Consider the following 21,172-nt stretch of genomic DNA (forward strand, 5'->3'; position numbering starts at 1 on the left):
GTTAGCTGTCTGGCACCATAGTTGGTATTGGTTGAGGGAGTGGGGAGAAAGCAAACATGCTGACAACCTGTGAGTGGGCAACATTTGCCGCTCCCACTGCCTCACTGCTAGTCCCATGCGGTTGGCGATCAGCACTCACCTGTGGGACAGCAGACTGCAGAAGATGAGTGATGCCTTAAAAGCTCCTATCTATTTGCTCCATCAATCTCTCCAAGGTGGACATCTGCCTCTCGAAGCAGACATGTGCCTCTCGTTGGAGGATGTCTGCTTCTTCAAAGTAGAGCAAAGGTTGGAGCCCAGAATCTGCATGGTAGCTGTTTGAACCTCCAGCAAAGCTAGAAAGGCTGTCAGCATTGACTCCTGTTATGAGGGCCTGGCTGCAGTGTCCTCGGAGGTGGCTATACTCTGCATGTTAGACTGCAGAGAGCTGATGCCCATGGAGATGACAGCATACAGGCTGGAAGCGGACCCCTCCACACTTTTAGCCATTATGGTGAAATTCCTTGGCAGGCCTAATATGGTCACTTGTGTGATGCATGCAGTTTTCTTTTCATTGCTGGGTCCCTGAAGTCCACATCTCTGTCCTTTTTAGTAGAGCTGGGAAAGTATCACGTCCTGCAGCGAGCTGTCTCCTGGGCTGTCAAAGACCATAAAGAGGTGACATGAGCCATGAGAATAATGAGTATCCCTTGTCACCCAGCAACCATCCAGCCTCGTGGTCTTGTTTTTAAAATAGAACTGAGACACTGGACTGACAAAGTATAAAAGCATCCTGACAGCTTCCAGCATGTTGTGAATTTATGTGCAAGAAGCAGTGCTTGTTATTGCTAATGAGCTGCACATTTAGCGAATAGAAACCTTTGCACCTCATATAAATATGGGGACTTACATTTGGGGCATGCAATGCCACAGGTGCAATCAATAAACTTTGCATGTACTACTGAAAAATTTGATGACCCTCTCAATCATCTGCTTACAAGCACTATTCAATTGCACAAATTGAGCTGCACTGGCAAAGGGGCCATTGGTGACTTGCCTTCCAGGGTATGTACAGCAAATTGGCTGATTGGGTAAAGTCCCCCGTGGCTCCTTGTACTGAGTCTGTGGTAAAAGTTGAGAGCTGTGGTCACTTTCTCTGCATTAGTTAGAGCTAGGCATGCTGCAGACCTCTGGCCGCAGCAATGAACTGAGCTCCTGCAAAGCTTTGTGAAAGAAGGACAGCCTGCTGAGTCAGAGCTCCTATGGAAGGTCTCCTGCTGCTCATCTTCTTCCTCTTCCTTCAGCATATAAATCATGCAAAATGGGATTCCATTGGGAAGCCTATTGTGCAGCCATTGGATCATAGCTCATTAATCCTCTTGATGTACATGCGTTCCAAGGGTAATGCAGAATATAGAGGAAGACTTCTTGAGTATAATGGTGCAAAAGATTTTGCCAATACTTGGAGTGACTCCCAAGATATGGCCAAAAGGGGGAGAAATTCGGTGGAGCCGCAAACGAGGTGCCAAGCTCGCCTGGGCGCCGGAATTAGCGCAGCGATCGGAGCAGTTGCGACCGCCGGAAATTCAGCTTGAACGCCCCAAGAGGGACACGGGGCGAGGCTCGAGGCGCTCTGCGTCCCTCTTAGGGTGCTGAAACTGAATATCGCAGCGCAACGTGCCGCAGCGCCACACACTGCGGCATGGCGCAATGCGGTACTACAGGCCTTCCTCCCATTCTTAAGGGGGAGGGGCCTGCACCAGCACGATCGGAGATCATGAGTGCCGGCAAAAGAGCCCGGCACTGAGGAGAAATGCCGGGCTCTCGGAAAACAGCCGGCACTGCCGCGGGGGGAGATCAGGAGGCCGGGGACAGAGGTGCTGGCAGGTGGCCGCCAAAAAAAACGGCCGCCCCGCACCTCCACCTTAATTTGCGCCACTGCCGCCACAGGAAGGCCCCGTGAACCGGGCGCGATTTGCGAATGGCGTAACAGAGGCGGGCGCTACCGAATATCGAGATCGGGGCGGAGGCGGGGCACTGCGCACACCGATGACGTCATCGGTGGCGGCGCAGCGCAACAGGCTAACACTGCCATTAGCGCCCCAGCTAAATATCGCGGGAGGCGTGGCCAGTGGCGCTAAAGCCACTGAGTGCCCTCTTTAGGCGCTAACTGGTGGCACAGCCCACCGAATGTCTAGGCCAAAGTCTCCACAAGAAATCTCAATTAAACAGTGTCCCTTTAATCAAGTACTTCTGACTTGATGAATACATCCTGGAAAACTGCACCTTTTAAATAATGGCTCACTTTCTCAAGGGAAGATGGGAAGGTGTAAGTAATGGAATTTGGGATTGATAATGTCATATCATCCTAACTCCAAAATTTGCAGGGGCTGCCACTGGTTGGATGGGTGACTCTTCAAGGACTATTAATGCTGAAGGACTAACTAGATTGTTCTTCGAAAGAGCCGGTGCAGACTCGATGGGCCATATGGTCTCATTCTGTGCTGTACTATTCTGTGATTCTATGGTGTAATGAAGGAATAGGTGCAGTATACAATTGTGTAAAATTATGATCACTCACTAAAATATGCAATCAAATGAGAATCAAAACAAAACTTCATGAGTATACAGACTTTAAGAAATACAAGTGAATTCTTTTCCCCAGCTATTTAGGCCCCGATATTAAGAGAGGGTGGCTTCTGAGCCAAGGGGGTGGGTAGAATTGTGTGGGCGAAAGCTGGAAGTGAACTGAGCCTCCTCCACCTGCAATCCTTTATACTGCGCAATGCTGTGCAGGACGCAGCACACCACCATTATTCTGGACACCCTTGCTGGCGAGTACTGAAGGGTGCCTCCAGACCTATCTAGGGACCTGAAACGCACCTTCAACATTCCAATGGCTTGCTCGATGACACAACTGGTGGTCACATGGTTCTCATTGTAGTGCTCCTGCACCTTATTGCTGAGATTCCTCACAGCTGCCATGAGCCAAGCTTGAAGGGGGTATCCCCCATCTCCTACTAGCCAGCCCTTAAGTCTGCTTCCGGAAACAAAAAAGTTTGGAATGCTGGACTGCCACAGTATGAAGGCACCATAGCAGTTCCCAGGGGGTCTGGCTCAGACCTGCATGAACCTCTTCTCTTTGCACACCAGCTGTGCATTGATGGACAAATATCCCTTGCAGTTTCTAAAAGCTCCTGGTTGCTGCAGCAGTGCTCGGATTGCCATGTATGTGCAGTCGATGGCACCCTGTACCTGCAGGAATCCAGCCAGAGTGGCAAATCTGACTGCCCACTCATTCTGGCTATTTTGTCACAGAGGAAATTTACACAATTGTTGGCCCTGGCAAAAATCCATCAATGTCCTGTCTTATGTATTTATGTGAGATCCGGGATATATCTCCGGTAGTGCCCTGGAAGGATCGTGAGGTACCACCAGGTCCAGCAGGGAGCAGGTCTTCCTCTAGGAGGCTGCAGATATCTGCCATCATCTGATGTGACAACCACAGCCTGCGGAAGCACTGCTGTTCTGAGAGGTCAATGAAGCTGAGGCTCTGACTGTAAACCCTGTGACATAGGTAGTACCTCGTATGACCTCAGCCCCTTTCCTGTGCACCTCCCGCCTGTGCATCTCCCACCTGTGCACCTCCGTGCTGTGCACCTCCCTCCTCTGCACCTCTCTCCTGTGCACCTCTCTCCTGTGCACCTCCATCCTGTGCACCTCCATCCTGTGCACCTCCCTCCTGTGCACCTCCCTCCTCTGCACCTCTCTCCTGTGCACCTCTCTCCTGTGTACCTCTCTCCTCTGCACCTCTCTCCTGTGCACCTCCCTCCTGTGCACCTCTCTCCTGTGCACCTCCCTCCTGTGAACTTCCCTCCTATGCACCTCCCTCCTGTGCACCTCTCTCCTGTGCACCTCCCTCCTCTGCACCTCTCTCCTGTGCACCTCCCTCCTGTGAACTTCCCTCCTATGCACCTCCCTCCTGTGCACCTCTTTCCTGTGAACCTCCGTCCTGTGCATCTCCCTCCTCTACACCTCTCTCCTGTGCACCTCCCTCCTGTGCACCTCCCTCCTGTGAACCTCCCTCCTGTGCACCTCCCTCCTGTGCACCTCTCTCCTGTGCACCTCCCTCCTGTGAACCTCCCTCCTGTGAACCTCCCTCCTGTGAACCTCCCTCCTGTGAATCTCCCTCCTGCGAACCTCCCTCCTGTGGACATGCTGCTCCCACCACAGCATGTCATCGTTGCCATGGATGGTCTTCCTCTTCTGATGTGTTGTTAAACACATCCAACGTGCCTCCCATCCAGATCTTCTGAGTCTGAAAGCCTCCAAGGTTTGAAAAAGCTGTATCCACACAATCACTCTCTGCCAAATATTTGCCAGAGGGAACTGAAGCACCAGCTGCAATAAGTGAGCTTTTATTCAGATGGGAAAATGACAAGTTAAATACTCACCTGAACTGCTGTTCAAACTTGCCTCCGTTTCCCTGGTCAGCTTCCTGGCCCCGGGAAACCCGTGCTGCACAAGTTAAATTCGGAGTGAAGTTAAAACCAGTTTGAAAAGACCTCATTAGTGTCTCCTAATGACGTTAATTGTGCCAATAACTACCCACCCGCCTGCAATAATTAAATGCTTGACTTTGGTGAGCAGGTTTCCCGCCAGCATCCGAATGAGCTACCATTAAACCGGAAGTGGCGTGTTGGAGCTGGGTTGTGCTCTCAATCGAAAATTCAAAAAATTTAACCCTCCACCTGCTTCCAACCCACCCATTCTTGGGGATTAAAATTCAACCCTTAATTTCTTATGGTTCTGTTTGTCCCTTTCAATGTAATGAAATATAAAGCAGCCCAGATACATCGGGCTGGATTTTACCAACCTTGGCGGGTCCATGGCAGGCGACGTCGGTGGCGGGTCCAGGCCACTGTCCAAAGTGGTTTTCCCCTGATTGGGCTTGTTGAGCCTGCCCAGCGCATTTGCTGGCCAATTGAAGGAAGCAGGTCTGATGACGTCACTTGCTGACACGTCATCAGCTGGTTTCCTTAAAGGGACCATGCGCAAATTGATCTTAACATTTATGCTGTCAATGTTCTGCAGCATTGAGGTGCTGCAAACAGAGGCAAGCACTGCACAGAGGTGCACGGCTGCACCCAGGCTCTCCCATGACTCCCTCCATATGCTTATGGAGGGAGTCACAGCACACAGGGAGGTTCTCTTCCCTTCCAATGGGTGGAAGACACCTCCCCAGGACACCAACGCAGCCTGGTTGCACGTTGCACAGGAGGACACAAGCAGGGATGTTGTCAGGAAGACCAGACTGTAGTGGCACAAACGTTTCAATGTTCTCAGTAGATCACGAAACGTTAGTACAAAGCCACACTCAACCGCATCCTGCTGTGCCACTCATCACATCCCCATCACTTTGCCTTTCCTACCCTACTCCTGCACATCCTTACTCACACCAACTTACCTTGCACCTCCACCCATCCCTCTCTATCTACATTATCACTTCCCCATCTCACTAAACACCTCTCACACTCACCCTCATCCTAGTGCAATCATACGAACTAACAACACACAAGGGTGGGCACTTCTATTAGTATTTTATCATTTTTATCATTGTTATGCCATATTTATTCCAATGTTGGGAGGACTCATAAAAATCAACATTTCATTGTGCAGTACACACGTCTGCTGCATATATGACAAATAAAATTGAATTGTAATTGTAAAGCTTGGGTATTTTATGCAATGTTCATGTAAAGTTTCTGTTAATATGGTGTCAAACATTGAAACCTTTATTTTGAACACTTTGCGTTCTTGGGACAAATTTGTGTGCACCTTTGGAAGTGGCTTAGTGAGTTACAGTGAATGGTGAGACATAACAGTACCCCCCGCAATGGTGATGAGTGTGATTAGCAACATTAAATAAATTTAAAATGGAGATAGACAATTTCCTAGCTGATAAGGGAATTAGGGGTTACGGGGAGCGGGCAGGGAAGTGGACGTGAGTCTAGGTTCGGATCAGCCATGATCCTATTGAATGGCAGAGCAGGCCCAAGGGGCCGTATGGCCTACTCCTGCTCCTACTTCTTATGTTCTTATGTTCTTATGAAAGGAACGGCTTAGGCATTGTAGGGATGCTTTATGGTGTTGGTGTGGGGTGGTGTCAACCTGGAGCATCATGTGGCAGCCAGGGTGTACAGCGGCAAGCGAAGTAAATCTAGCCATGGTGAGGCTATCCCTGGCCTCCCGGGTAGCAATGTGGTCAGATGCTGATGCCCTCTGTCCTGTGCAGCAGCAGTTGATTGTGGAGTAGGTTGGTGGTGTTGTTGGTGCTGCTGGTGTGCCCGGTGCTGCTAGTGTTGGGGCTGACCGTGGTGGGTTTCTGAGATAGTTTCAAGGGCACCGATGTTGATGGAATAGATGGCAGGTGAAGTAGAGATGACTGAAGTGATCTGTCAATGGTGAGAGAGGTAATGAGGTCAGACTGGATGGAGACTTGTGTAAAGACTTGCAGCATCCTGAATCTGTAGTGGAAATGCAGTTTAGAGAAGCTAGTGGCGAAGGGAAGATATCTGATTCAGCTGGGAGCTTTGACTTGGCATTTGAAGCTGTCAAGTCATCAGCTGAAAGAATGGCAAATCACCTCCCGCCTCAGCTTCACTGATGAGGTCTAGACACAACGGGAAACCAGTGGGCAACCTGTCAAATCAAAAAGCTGGGGAAAAAAGCATTGTTAAGTGGCTGTAAATAAGCCACTAATTTAAGTGAAACTGATTTTCAAGCCCTATCTAACTGTTATAGTCAGACTAGTAGGACAAGACCAGACAGCATCTGGAATATAATTTATCTAAAATTTACAGGATGAGATTCAAAATTGCATTCCTTTTAATATACAGAAGGTTGGTTTTATTTAATAAATGTAAATAACATATTTCCTCAAACCCTGTTTTCTAAACTATGAGCACTAACACTAACATCAACTTTGGTGGTACAATGCAAATTTATTTTACCTGCGTATTTTCCTCATATTTGGCTATTTTTTCCAACCACCTTTAGTTCCCACCTGTGCCATACAGCATTCCCAGGTCTACAGGTGATTTTTTTGTTTTGGCCTAGCTATGTACTCAAAAAACGATGTCTGAAAACATGTTTGTGTAACTCCCATTGACTGCGAATGTGCATAAAAAGAATGTGCATAAATGCTTCATGCACAAGCCTTGCATATTCAAGTACTTTTTAAATGCGATGAGGGTTTCTGCCTCTACCACCCTTTTAGGCAGTAAGTTCCAGACCTCCACCACCCTTTGGGTGAAAAAAGTTCTCCTCAAATCCCCTCTAATCCTTCCACCATTTACTTTCAATCTAGGCCACCTGGTTATTGACCTCTCTGCTAAGGGAAATAGGTCCTTCCTATCCACTCTATCTCGACCTCTCATAATTGTATGCACCTCAATGAAATCTCCCCTCAGCCTCCTCTGTTCCAAAGAAAACAAAAATGTTTGCGGTATTTATTACCTTGTGTGTTTAAGTTAAGTTAATGCTACTATAAAGCAAATTAGTTGGCTAAGTACTGCAGTGGGGAAAGAGTTAAACTGACATTGCTGGCAGTTTCACTGAATGGCGTAATATAATAAAGACAATAATCTAATAGGCCTTTTGCAGTAGTAAGCCTTTTTCCAAGTTGCTGAATTGGCAGTGGAGATAACATAGCCGGACATGGAATCATAAGAGGCCTAAGAGGATGTAAGTTCTGTTCTGGCAGGAAAGTAAAACAATGAAAGAGGCCTAGAGAGGCAGGAAAGGAGGAAATGTGTATCCCATCTGGCATAAACAAAGGTCATAGGTGCAACAACAGCTTGGGGGATAATGGCCGATAATAAAGGCGGTACTTTAATGTAACGCAGCATAGGCAACCAATCAGTGAAGATGGCAGGAATTAATTTTGACATGTGTATTATAATGTATAAAAATGTAGGGGGTGATTTTCACTCAGAAGTCGGGAAGGAGGCGGGACTACAACAATCCACGCAATTTTAACTTGATTGACCTTCTTGAGCCCGGCCAGCGGGCTCAGCAGGCCAATTAAGGGCCACCCGGCAACAGGTGACGTCACAGACTGAAATTTCATCTGTCAAGACATTTTGACAGATGAAATATCAGTGTTTCACAGCTGTTTGAAGCTGTCAAACACTGACAGTCTTACTTCTAACCTGAGTCCTTCTACACAGACTCAGCTAGCAATCTCTCTGGCACAGAAAGCTGCAGGCTGTCACTTTTGACAGTTCACAGCCGTTCTGCTTTCTGTGCCGGTTAGATGATGGACTCCCGAAACCTAGAGGAAGGAAGGCTAAAAAGGTAAGTACAGGTAATTTAAACTTCTTCACACACTTTAGACACATCAAACACACTTACCTTTGCACTCATGCACCCATCACTCACCTGAACACCAACATCTCGACCCCTCCAAGTCCTTCAACCCGACGGCCCGACTCCTCCAACTTGGTGTGGTTTGGAGCCGTCGGGAATCCCACGCTTCAAGTTTTAAAATAGGGATTAGGCTAAAAACTGCCTGTTAACCACCTGTTAACAGGCAGTTAATTGTCACTAATCTCTTCCCGCCTCGGGTAGGCGGGTCCCAGTGCGGGGGGGGGGTGGGTACCCGCCTCCTTTGAAACTTACATGGAGGCGGGTTTGGAGCGGGATGGTGTTGGGACCCCCGAATTCGGGACTTTAACCCCCCACATGCCTTCAATCCCGACTCCACGGGTCAGTTAAAATCGAGGCCGTAGTGTTTGCTGTACCAATTTGGAAAGGTCTGGCTAAGACAGAGCAGACTGCTTCCCCACCGGTGCAATAAAGACAACTTGACTATCGATCTAAAACCTTGTGTCGAGTGTTGGTTTAAAATACTCCACAACAGTACCTTACACTGAAAATATCACATTACAGGAGTCATTCTAAATCGTTCAGTGGCATTGTTTCTGAAATGTAAGAACTGACGATGGAATGACAAGATTTAGCCTGAAGTACATAGTGCATCCAGAAGGCAAACAATGGTATGATGATATCCTAATCATGGGTTTTTAAAACATTTACACGTTAAATGCTGTAGCTATATACTCTGAAAACCACAAAGCATTTATTATGATTGCTTCTTAAAAGGGAAGCGTATTAATTTGAACTGTATGCATTTCTTTTATTCACAGTCTGTCATGTGGTTTTATTTTAGCTTATCAGGATTGTTCAATGATTGCTACACAGTCTATTTCAGCTTTGAATACATACATAGCCTATCTGGTAACTACTAAACAGGAGCAACTATTATAATGTTTCAAATTTTACTTAGATTTAAAAGGAAACTACATTCATCAAACTTACCATAAAATCTTACATTTTATATATGGGAGCAATCTGCGTACAACAACAACTTGCATTGATATAGCATCTTAAACTAAATAGTGGGCGGGAGGGTTCAGGTGAGGGGAAATTTAGAAAGTTAAAGAGAAAGGATAAGGCAATAGTGCAGGGCAGTGATAGAGGTAATGGTAACCAGAGTGTGACAGGAAGGGACAGAGCGTATTAATATAAGAGTGCTGGGAACTAATAGTCAGGGGTGACGTAAGAAAACTCACTAAGCACTTGGTTGAGTATAAAACAAGGCTTTAATCAACTGTTTCACAACCATGAGATTCTCGTTACATCACTAGGTCCTGGTTACAAAAACGTCCTGGGCAATCTGGGCCCACGCCCGAGTATTTATACTCCTTGGACGGCGCCACCAGCTGGCCGCCCAGTGTTATTTCATGAGTCATTTCTTCATGAATGATAAGATTCATGACAAGGTGTATTTGACATTTTGGAAGGATAGGCAGCAAGGAAAAAGAGGTGGGGTAGCTCTGTTAATAAAGGAAGAGATCAGTGCAGTAGTGAGAAATGATCTTGGCTCGGAAGATCAAGATGTAGAATCAGTTTGTATGGAGATAAGAAATAGTAAGGGAAAGAAGTCACTGGTGGAAGTATTCTATAGACCCCCTAACAGTAGCTACACTGTAGGACAGAGTATAAATCAAGTAATAATGGGGGCTTGTAAGAAAGGTACTGCAATAATCACGGGCGATTTTAATCTTCATATAGATTGGACAAATCAAATTGACAAAGGTAGCCTTGAGAATGAGTTCATAGTGTATTCAGGACGGTTTCTTAGAACCAACCAGGGAACAGACTATTTTAGATCTGGTAATGTGTAATGAGACAGGATTAATTAATGATCTCATAGTAACAAATCCTCTAGGGAACAGTGATCATAACATGGTAGAATTTCACATTCAGTTTGAGGGTGAGAAATCTAGGTCTGAAACTAGTGTCTTAAACTTAAATAAAGGAAATTACAAAGGTATGAAGACAGAGTTAGCTAAAGTGGACTGGGAAAATAGATTAAAAGGTAAGACGGTAGGTAAGCAGTGGCAGAAAACAAAGATATATTCCAGTGAGAAAAAAGGACTCAATGGGGGTGCTTTTCCCACTGGAGGCAAGATAGAGGCGGGTTTCAGTTTGGGTGGGTTTGAAACAGGACGGGAGGAAAAAGAGCGGGAGAGCTATAGTGATAGGGGGTTCTATTGTAAGGGGAATAGATAGGCATTTCTGCAGCCGCAAACGAGACTCCAGGATGGTATGTTGCCTCCCTGGTGCAAGGGTCAAGGATGTCTCGGAGTGGCTGCAGGGCATTCTGGAGGGGGAGGGTGAACAGCCAGTTGTCATGATGCATATAGGTACCAACGATATGGGTAAAAACCAGGATGAGGTCCTAAAAGCTGAATATAGGGAGTTAGGAGGTAAATTAAAAAATAGGACCTCAAAGGTAGTAATCTCAGGATTGCTACCAGTGCTACATGCTAGTCAGAGTAGAAGTAGAAGGATATTTCAGATGAATATGTAGCTAGAGGAATGGTGCAAGGGGGAGCGATTCAAATTCCTGGGACATTGGAACTGGTTCAGGGGGAGGTGGGACCAGTACAAACTGGATGGTTTGCACCTGGGCAGGGCTGGGACTGATGTCCTAGGGGGAGTGTTTGCTAGTGCTGTTGGGGAGGGTTTAAACTAAAATGGCAGGGGGTTGGGAACCTGTACAGGGAGACAGAGGAAAGGGAAGCAAGGATAGAAGCAAAAGAGAAGGAGAAAAGCAAATGTGGCAGTCAGAGAAATCAAGGGTTTAAAGCAAACATGGCCACAGTAAGTAATAATTCTAATAGGTCTAAGAGTGTTAAAAAAACAAGCCTGAAGGCTTTGTGTCTTAATGCGAGGAGCATTCGTAATAAGGTGGATGAATTAGCTGCGCAAATAGATGTAAACGGATATGATATAATTGGGATTACGGAGACATGGCTCCAGGGTGACCAAGGCTGGGAATTCAACATCCAGGGGTATTCAATATTCAGGAAAGACAGGCAAAAAAGAAAAGGAGGAGGGTAGCATTGCTGATTAAGAGGGGATTAACACAATAGTAAGGAAGGATATTAGCTCTGATGATGTGGAATCTGTATGGGTAGAGCTGAGAAATACCAAGGGCCAGAAAACATTAGTGGGAGTTGTATACATACCCCCAAACAGTAATGCTGAGGTTGGGGATGGCATAAACGGGAAATTAGAGAAGCGTGCAATAAGGGCACAGCAGTTATCATGGGTGACTTTAATCTACATATAGATTGGGCTAACCAAATTAGTAACAATACTGTGGAGGAGGAATTCCTGGAGTGTATTCGGGATGGTTTCCTGGACCAATATGTCGAGGAACCAACTAGAGATCAGGCCATCTTAGACTGGGTATTATGTAATGAGAAAGGATTAATTAGCAATCTTGTTGTGCGAGGCCCCTTGGGGCGGAGCAATCATAATATGAGAGAATTCTTCATTAAGATGGAGAGTGAAGTTTTGACTCAGAGACTAGGGTCCTGAATTTAAATAGAGGAAACTACGATGGTATGAGGCGCGAGTTGGCTAGGATGGATTGGGGAACGTTACTTAAAGGGTTGATGGTGGATAGGCAATGGCAAACATTTAAAGATCACATGGTTGAAATACAGAATTTGTTCATCCCTGTTTGGCATAAAAATAAAACAAAAAAGGTGACTCAACCGTGGCTAACAAGGGAAATTAGGAAAGCATAAGATCCAAGGAGAGGACATATAAATTGGCCAGAAAACGCAGCAAACCTGTGGATTGGGAGCAGTTTAGAATTCATCAAAGGAGGACAAAGGATTAAATGAGAGGGGGAAAATAGAGTATGAGAGCAAGCTCCCAGGGAAAATAAAAACTGACTGTAAATGCTTCTATAGATATGTGAAGAGAAAAAGATTGGTGAAATCAAGTGTAGGTCCCTTGCAGTCAGAATCAGGGGAATTTATAACGGGGAACAAAGAAACGGCAGACCAATTAAATACATACTTTGGTTCTGTCTTCACAAAGGAGGACACAAATAACCTCCCAGAGATGTCGGGGAACATAGGGTCTAATGAGAGGGAGGAACTGAATGAAATCAATATTTGTAGGGAAATGGTGTTAGGGAAATTGACGGGATTGAAGGCCAATAAATCCCCAGGGCCTGATAATCTACATCCTAGGGTACTTAAGGAAGTGGCCCTAGAAATAGTAGATGCATTGCTGGTCATCTTCCAAAATTCTAGAGACTCTGGAACAGTTCCCATGGATTGGAGGGTAGCTAATGTAACCCGACTATTCAAAAAAGGTGGTAGAGAGAAAACGTGGAATTATAGACTGGCAAGTCTGACATCGGTAGTGGGGAAAATGCTAGAGTCCATTATAAAAGATGTAATAGCAGAGCACTTGGAAAACAGTGACAGGATCCGACAAAGTCAACATGGATTTACAAAAGGTAAATCGTGCTTGACTAATCTAGATAAGGGAGAACCAGTGGATGTGGTGTATTTGGACTTTCAGAAAGCTTTCGATAAGGTCCCGCATAAGAGATTAGCATGTAAAGTAAAAGCACATTGGATTGGGGGTAAGGTACTGACTTGGAAAGAGAACTGGTTGGCAGACAGGAAGCAAAGAGTTGGAATAAACGGGTCTTTTTCCGAGTGGCAGGCAGTGACTAATGGGGTACCGCAGGGATCGGTCCTAGGACACCAGCTATTCACAATATATATTAATGATCTAGACGAGGAAACTAGATGTAATATCTCCAAGTTTGCAGGTGACACAAAGCTGGGTGGGCGTGTGTGCTGTGAGGAGGATGCCGAGAAACTCCAGTATGATTTGGACAGGTTGGGTGATTGGGCAGATGCATGGCAGATGCAGTATAATGTGGATAAATGCGAGGTTATCCACTTTGGTGGCAAAAACAGGAAGGCAGATTATTATCTGAATGGCAATAGATTGGGAGAAGGCAAAGTGCAACGAGACCTGCGTGTCCTTGTGCACCAGTTGCTGAAGGTAAGCCTGCAGGTGTAGCAGGCGGTTAAGAAAGCAAATGGTATGTTGGCCTTCATAGTGAGAGGGTTTGAGTACAGGAGCATGGATGTCTTGCTGCAGCTGTACAGGGCCTTGGTGAGACCACACCTTGAGTATTGTGTGCAGTTTTGGTTGTCTTATCTGAGGATGGATGTTCTTGCCATGGAGGGAGTGCAGCGAAGATTCACCAGACTGATACCTGGAATGGCAGGAACGACGTCTGAGGAGAGATTGGATCGATTGGGCTTATATTCGCTGGAGTTTAGAAGAATGAGAGGGGATCTCATTGAAACTAGGCAGACTAGTTGCAGGAAGGATGTTCCCGATGGCGGAGGACTCCAGAACCAGGGGTCACAGTCTAAAGATAAGGGGTAAGCCATTTAGGACTGAGATGAGGAGGAATTTCTTCACCCAGAGACTGGTGAACCTGTGGAATTCTCTACCACAAAAGGCAGTTGAGGCCAATTCATTAAATATATTCAAGAAGGAATTAGATATATTTCTTAAGGCTAAAGGCATCAAGGGGTATGGGGAGAAAGCAGGGACAGGGTACTGAATTTGGATGATCAACCATGATCTCATTAAATGGCGGAGCAGTCTCGAGGGGCCGAATGGCCTACTCCTGCTCCTATCTTCTATGTTTCTATGTTACCCCACCTCCACTAAAATTTTTCAAAAAATTGCAATTTTCCCCTGATTGGCCACTTGATTTCAGAGGTGTGGGATCCCCTTGGTCAATTACTGTTTTGGGATTGAAACCCGCCTCTGCTGACATCACTTTTCCAGCCTGATTTTATGGCTTCTTGCTGCCTTGGATCATTCCACAGGATTTCTGCCTATGCTGCACTACCTGCAACATCTTCTGAGAAACCATTATGTCCAATTCCAAGGCAAGGGCCTACCCGAAGCTCCCGGATGAGGCGCTGCAAATGTTGTTTGAGGGGGTGACAGCTAGCAGGGAGGTGCTCTTCCACTCATCTGGGAGGAAGAGGCCTCCCAAAGAAACCAAGGCTGTGTGCGTACAGCTGGTAACGGGTATAACCTCCAGATCTGTGTGCAGATTGGGTGAATGTTTCTGTGTATTGATGAAATGCCATCCCTGTTAGAAAGCATTAAAATGATTTGATGCCAAAATGTTGGCGTTATGCCATCTGTTCTTTTGCCTTAGGCAGCTCCACATTGCAGGCACCACCACACTTGCGTTGTCAGGTTGGTGCCTGAGTGAAAGGAGACCAGCGAGTCATGTCCATTGTCAATGATGTCTTAGGATGGAGCCAAGGACATGTGCCAACTTGGGCAACCTATAAAAAATCTGGCCAGGATAAGTTCATCCCTTGCATCCCAGGCAGCCATGTACTCGTGTGCTGCTGCTGCTCCTTGTCGATACACCGGTGCTCTGACCTCCTCCTGCTTCTCCTCCTCCTGCTCCTCCTCCTCCTCCTGCTCCTCCTCCTCCTCCAGATCTGCCTCCTCCTCAGCCTCCTCCTCCTCAGCCTGCTCCTCATCCAAATCTGAGGTCCATGGTGAAAGAAAATGAATGGTTCCCATGCTGCTTGCAGATGCCTCTGTTGGGGAAGCGCTCATTGCAAGCAGGGAGAGGATCTTCCAAGGAAGTCCCACAGTTGATAGATTCAAGCTGCAGCACTTCCGACTTTGGAAGGCCTTCTAAAAGTGCTCAAAGACCTTTTAAAGCAAAGTTCTGCCACCTGCAACTAATCCCTGATGAAATAAACAATTTAATGTTGGACCTGCAGCTGTGAGGAGACCACCCACTTGTCAACCCACCAGGTTTAGCTGCCGTGGTTCAGGAGGGTCATGGAACATGCCGAAATGGTCGTAAAATCACGAGGGCCTCTCAAAATAAGCTTAGAGAGGCCCTTAATGACCATTCACGCCTCTTAACAAGCTCTCTGACCAGCTGGAGGTGGTGTGAAGGATTAAGCTATATAACCTATTTTGAAAAATACACGATCTTATGAAATAATTCTGGCCTTATTGAAACAGGAGGGCCTAGAAATTGAGTTTGCGCTGCGCCGGGGCTTAACGCTGGAAATTTAGCGCCGGTGCTAAGTCGCGCTGTGCGCGCCAAAAATTCAGTAGCGCCGCGCCCAAACGGCTGCCGGCGCTACTGAAGGCTGTTTGCGCCTGAAAACTGGTGCTACGCGCCGCATTGCGGCGCTATTCCGGCGCTGCGGCGCCCGATGCGGTGCGGCAGGCTCGGGAAGTGCAGGCCTCCTCCTTCAGTTAAGGAGGAGCTGCCTGCACCCGCCCGCTGGCCGGTTAAATCGCCACAAAATTGAGCCCGGCACCTCGGGGAAGTGCCGGGCTCGCAGCCGAGAAGCATCTGTTCCGCGGGGGGTGGGGTGGGGGAGTCCGGGGAGGGAGGTGCGGGCAGGCGGCCGGCGGGAAAGCGGCCGGCCGCCGCTCCACCTTTATGCGCCGGCGCAAAGTCGTGTAAGACTCTGTTGCCAGAGTCTTAGTTGCGGCTGCCACGGGCGAGGCGGCCGCAACTGAATTTCGGCACTGGGGCCCGTCACCACGGCAACCGGGACGCTGCGCACACTGATGACGTCATCGGTGCCGGCGCAGCGCTACCGGTGTAACGCCGATGTTGGGCCCTAGTCAATTTCAAAACCGGCTGTAAGTCCAGCGCAATGCCCTCTAGCGCCGCAAAATGGGCGCTAAGCCCACTCAATTTCTAGGCCGAGAAGTTGTTGACCCTGAATAAATAACCTTATTGAAACAGGAGGAGTTGTTGACCCTGAATAAATAACCTTATTGAAACAGAAGGTGCCATGGCTCCGCGAGGCTGACTTTTGGGAACAAAATCAATGGTCCACCCTGGATAAGGTGTTTTAATTTAAACTTCGTAAAGATGGCACATAAGATAAGGAACATCTGCCCTCATAAAGATGACATAAAATAAGGGACACCTGCCCTGCACACCGTTTTATATGGTGAATCCAGAACGCCTGGAGATGAGTCAAGATTCTGGAATATTACAAGCTGATGTATCAGTAAAAGAATTGAAGAGGTCAGCAGAAAGATGAATAGGGATAATTAACTTGCATCAGCAGAAACTTTAAAGGAAATACAACTGAAAAAGGGTATAAATATTGAAGTCTCAAATGAGATAGCAGACTCGCTTTAATCGGGCAAAGCGATTCTTGACTAAAGGGGCGGCTCTGTGGTCTTCCACCCTTTGTACCTCGGGGATCAAAGGTATTTGATATTGATGGATATCCTGTATAGAAAACTTTAAGAATTGCAATACTGTAGCGGAGTTAAGATTTAAAAGTAAGATTTTCTGTTAATAATAAGATCATATTTTTTCTCTTTTTCTTTGTGATTGACTGATTCACCAACTGTAAATTGCATGTCAGTTCTTTTAATAAATCTCTATATATTTTTAGAATTGTCTCACATAAGTCTTCTGTATCAATAACTCGCAAACTCAATCTCTGCACACTCTTTGGTGGAGAGGTACATGTCTGAGGGGAGTTTTCCAGACCCTCATAATATCCGGGATGTTACAGTCTAGCTAAATTATTAAAAGCGCTATCTGGGGGGCGGTAACATTCCCGGGTTGTTCCTTTCCTTTAAGGAGAGATAGCCCAGACCTTTAGACCCAGCTAAGCGTCTTTAGGATTTGGCTACCTCAAACTTTAGTTGAAAATGAACATCTGAGAAATACGCCTGATCCGGGACTAGTAAATATCCCTTCAGCGGGACCATTTTCCACCTGCAAAACCGGCACCGGCAAAATCCTGCCGAGGCGGGTTGGAGGCAGGTTCCGAACCCGCACTCATTGGGGGCGATTTTCCCACTGGAGGCGAGATGGAGGCGGGTTTCAGTTTGGGTGGGTTTGAAACTCGCCTCCACTGATAGGTTTCAAAAATTGGAATTTTCCCATGATTGGCCACTTGATTTCAGAGGTGTGGGATGCCCTTGCTCAATTAGTGTTTTGGGACTGAATCTCGCCTCTGTTGACAGCACTTTTCCAGTCTGATTTTATGGCTTCTTGCTCCCTTGGCTCACTCCACAGCATTTCTGCATCTCCTGTACCACCTCCAACATCTTTTGAGAAACAACTATGTCCAATTCCAAGGCAAGGGCCTACCCGAAGCTCTCGGATGAGGCGCTGCAAATGTTGTTGGAGGGGGTGACAGCTAGCATGGAGGTGCTCTTCCACTCATCTCGGAGGAAGAGGCCTGCCGAAGAAACCAAGGCTGTGTGGGTACAGCTTCCAAGGGATATAGGCCTAGAAATTCGGCTCGCCAGGGCGCTGGAAGTACCGCCCTGGAAGGAGTCGCAAATGCCCACCGGAAATTCAGTTTCAGCGCCCCAGGCGGAAGCACAGCGCTACTCAAGGCGCCCTGCATCCCTCTTGGGGTGCTGCAACTGAAAATCGCAGCGCAACGTGCCGCAGCACCACACGCTGCGGCACAGCGCGCTGCGGTACTGCAGGCCTTCCTCCCCTTCTTAAAGGGGAGGGGCCTGCTGCAGCGCGATCGGCAATCGCGAGTTCCGGCAAAAGAGCCCAGCACCGAGGAGAAGTGCCGGGCTCTTGGGAGACAGCCGGCACAACGCAGTGGGGGTCTCAGGAGGCCGGGGACGGCGGCATGGAGAGGTGCAGGCAGGCTGCCAGCAAAAAAAATGGCCGCCCCGCATGTTGAAGTGCCTTACTTCTTAGCTCTGGGTAATGACTCAATACACTCTTGGATTCGTCAGACGGACAGGCCTTTTATTTCACTTGCAAGGGGAATCAGTACCTCCACTCAAGGGGTGAGGCTACTATTCCAATGATACAGCGTAAGCGTTCCATATTTATACAGTGTAACAAACAAGTTTAATTGACATTCCTTTGTTCCTCAATCAGGATACATTTTAGATTAATCATTAGGTCTTATGACATATTGACAGAAGGATCCTGGACACATAAGTCAACGGTTAAGATATAACAGGATATGAATCGTGTAACCGGAGGTCCTCCTTAATCTTAATCATGTATCTGGAGACTAGGTCTAACAAGTTATTAGGTCACTGGGTACTTCAAACGGAACCCATTGTTTCACTTCTACATTCTCATTAGGTGGGCAGACATCTGTCCTTGGCTGTAATCCAGGTATGTGCAATAGCTCTAGTTACACATCGACTCTTTACCTGTGTCAAGTCTGAAAACTTTTACCCAGCAAGCACCTGAAATTAACCCCTTATATCATGTAGATTTCCTCATTCCCCCCTTTTGTTCTTTCTAAGGACAATCTATTTCGCTAAGTTTAAAAAATTCCACATCAAAGGTCTCACCCTTAATATCCTCATATTCAGACATCATTGGTACTGGAGGAGTTGATGTTAATGAGGAAAGGACTTTTGTACACAATAATTTTAAACAACCAATTAGTAATTATTGCAATCAGGACTTCCAGTATTTGTTTTCCTAGTGCTCCTCCCCATCCTGAAATCCAATCCCAAATGGACCATTGTTCAGGTTGGTGTAGTTTCTTTACGGCCTCCTTTATGTGGTTTACCAAATTGGTGATATTTTCTGAGCTATCTGGAATATAGGTGCAACATTCAGTTCCTATGATTGCACACGTGCCTCCTTCCCTTGACCAGGCAGACCTCTCCTTTTGTATTGTTTAACGTCCCCATTGAGGTGACTAATAAACTTTCTGGATTCCTTTGATTATCATATTGGGGATGAAACCATCCTTTGAATTTCGTTAGGTTATATCCTGCTCCCTTCCACTCATCTTCTAGTTGTTCTGGATTCAAACTATTTTGGGACACTGTACCAGGGGCATCCTCATTGTTCCAGGTAGTATTAGATTGTAATAACCACCCTACCATCTCCTCCATTCCAAAGGGAATGGGCCATAGGGGTATTCCACCCTCTGCATGTATAGGGGTGTGACTGCATATCCAGCATTTAGTAAGGTTCTGTCTTTTGGCATACAAATAACTCATGTATAGCCATGCTTGTTTAACAGCCTTCTTCCTCTTCTTCCCTGTTTCTTATCTGTCCTATTAAGTTTTCTTTTCTGAGTGGCTAATGTTGAAATAAAGGGCTGTGTAACTGGATTGTTACTAAACATTGGCCTGGCCATCAGGGCCAGTCCTCCCTTTGGATTACCACTACAGATAACTCCTTCATTCGCAATTCTTTCACTTGGTGACACAGTATCGGGGCATGTAACCCATAGCTTATCAAGCTTCTGTCCACTATCTTCTTCTACTATCTTATTCTGCCTAATCCTAAGACTCAGGGGTTGATACGGGGGTACCTGCATAGTGTTATCCTGAAGCTGAACTTTCATGGTCTCATTATAGCATATAATATAAAAGAGATTTTTGGTTAAAAGTACACATTCTTTTGTGCATGGTTTGCCTTTCAGGGGATCTGGGTAAATCCATATGGCAGTTTCAATTATCGTTAACAAAAGGAACAGTCTTATTAGAGTCCAAATCCAGTTCATCTTGACAGTGTATCGTCTTCAACTGATGCCTTCTTACAATGGGACGCGTGTATCCATGTTGGTCGCTCCTTTACTTTTACAGCGGTGTTTGTGGTCAGGAGTACCTGGAAGGGTCTCTCAAATCTGGGTTAAAGGCTATTCTTTCGCTTAAAGATTTTTATGTAGACGTTATCTCCTGGCTCAAAAGTATGGCACTTTCCTTCAGCGGGATCGACCTGGGCTTCTTTTACCTGTTGATGGAAACTAGAAATGCATTTGGTTAGTGCAATACAATAACTCAACATATCTTCCTCCATTTTATGAATGCCCATTTGTTTAGCTGTTAAAGGTGCCGAAAAGGGCAATCTTTGTGGTCTTCCCATGACGATCTCGTGAGGCGACAATCCTGTAGTTCTGTTGGTAGCAGACCGCATTGTCATTAAAGCTATGGGCAACAATTCAACCCATTTAAGTCCAGTTTCTTTACACAGTTTTGCAAGCTTATTTTTCAGCATCCCGTTGTATCTTTCCACTAGTCCAGCCGACTGTGGATGATAACTGCAATGGAGGTGTTGATTAATCTGTAAGGCTTTGCATAGTTCCTTAATCACTGTTCCTGTAAAATGGGACCCTCTGTCACTTGACAGTTTTGCTGGTATCCCAAAACGAGGCACAATGTCCTTCAATAAACATTTAGCAACAGTGGTAGCGTCCTTCTTTCTGCAAGGAAAAGCTTCAATCCATCTTGAAAACATATCAATAATAACTAATACATATTTAAAGCTCATACATACAGGTAGTTCAATAAAATCCATTTGCAAGTGTACAAAAGGACCCATGGGGTTTGGATGGGATGCGGGCTGTACCTTCTTTATTTTTTTCCTGCATTCATGGTCTGGCAGATAATACAATTTTCACAAATTTGTTTTGCCAATTTTGAGATTCCTGGTGCATACCAGGTCTTAAGGATATAGTCCGCCATCCCCCCTTTGCCCGCATGGGTGAATTTATGAACACATCGGGCAATTGGTGATAGTAATGATTTGGGTGCCACCATGCGGCCGTCATGATGGACCCATAAGCCGTCAGTGTTTTTAAAACAATGATTAACAACCCATTCCTTTACTTCATCAGAACTGGCCCTATCTTGATGGGTCAGCACATCATCTAAGGATGGGAGCTGCGGTATCTCTGGCTTTTCCCTAACAGGGAAGGCTGAAACTTATCGTTCAGTACTTGATATAGCTACTGACTTAGCAGCGCTA

The sequence above is a fragment of the Somniosus microcephalus genome, chromosome 15, assembly GCF_052327205.1.
Source record: "Somniosus microcephalus isolate GS21.2 chromosome 15, FLI_Smic_1.0, whole genome shotgun sequence".
Lineage (NCBI taxonomy): Eukaryota > Metazoa > Chordata > Chondrichthyes > Squaliformes > Somniosidae > Somniosus > Somniosus microcephalus.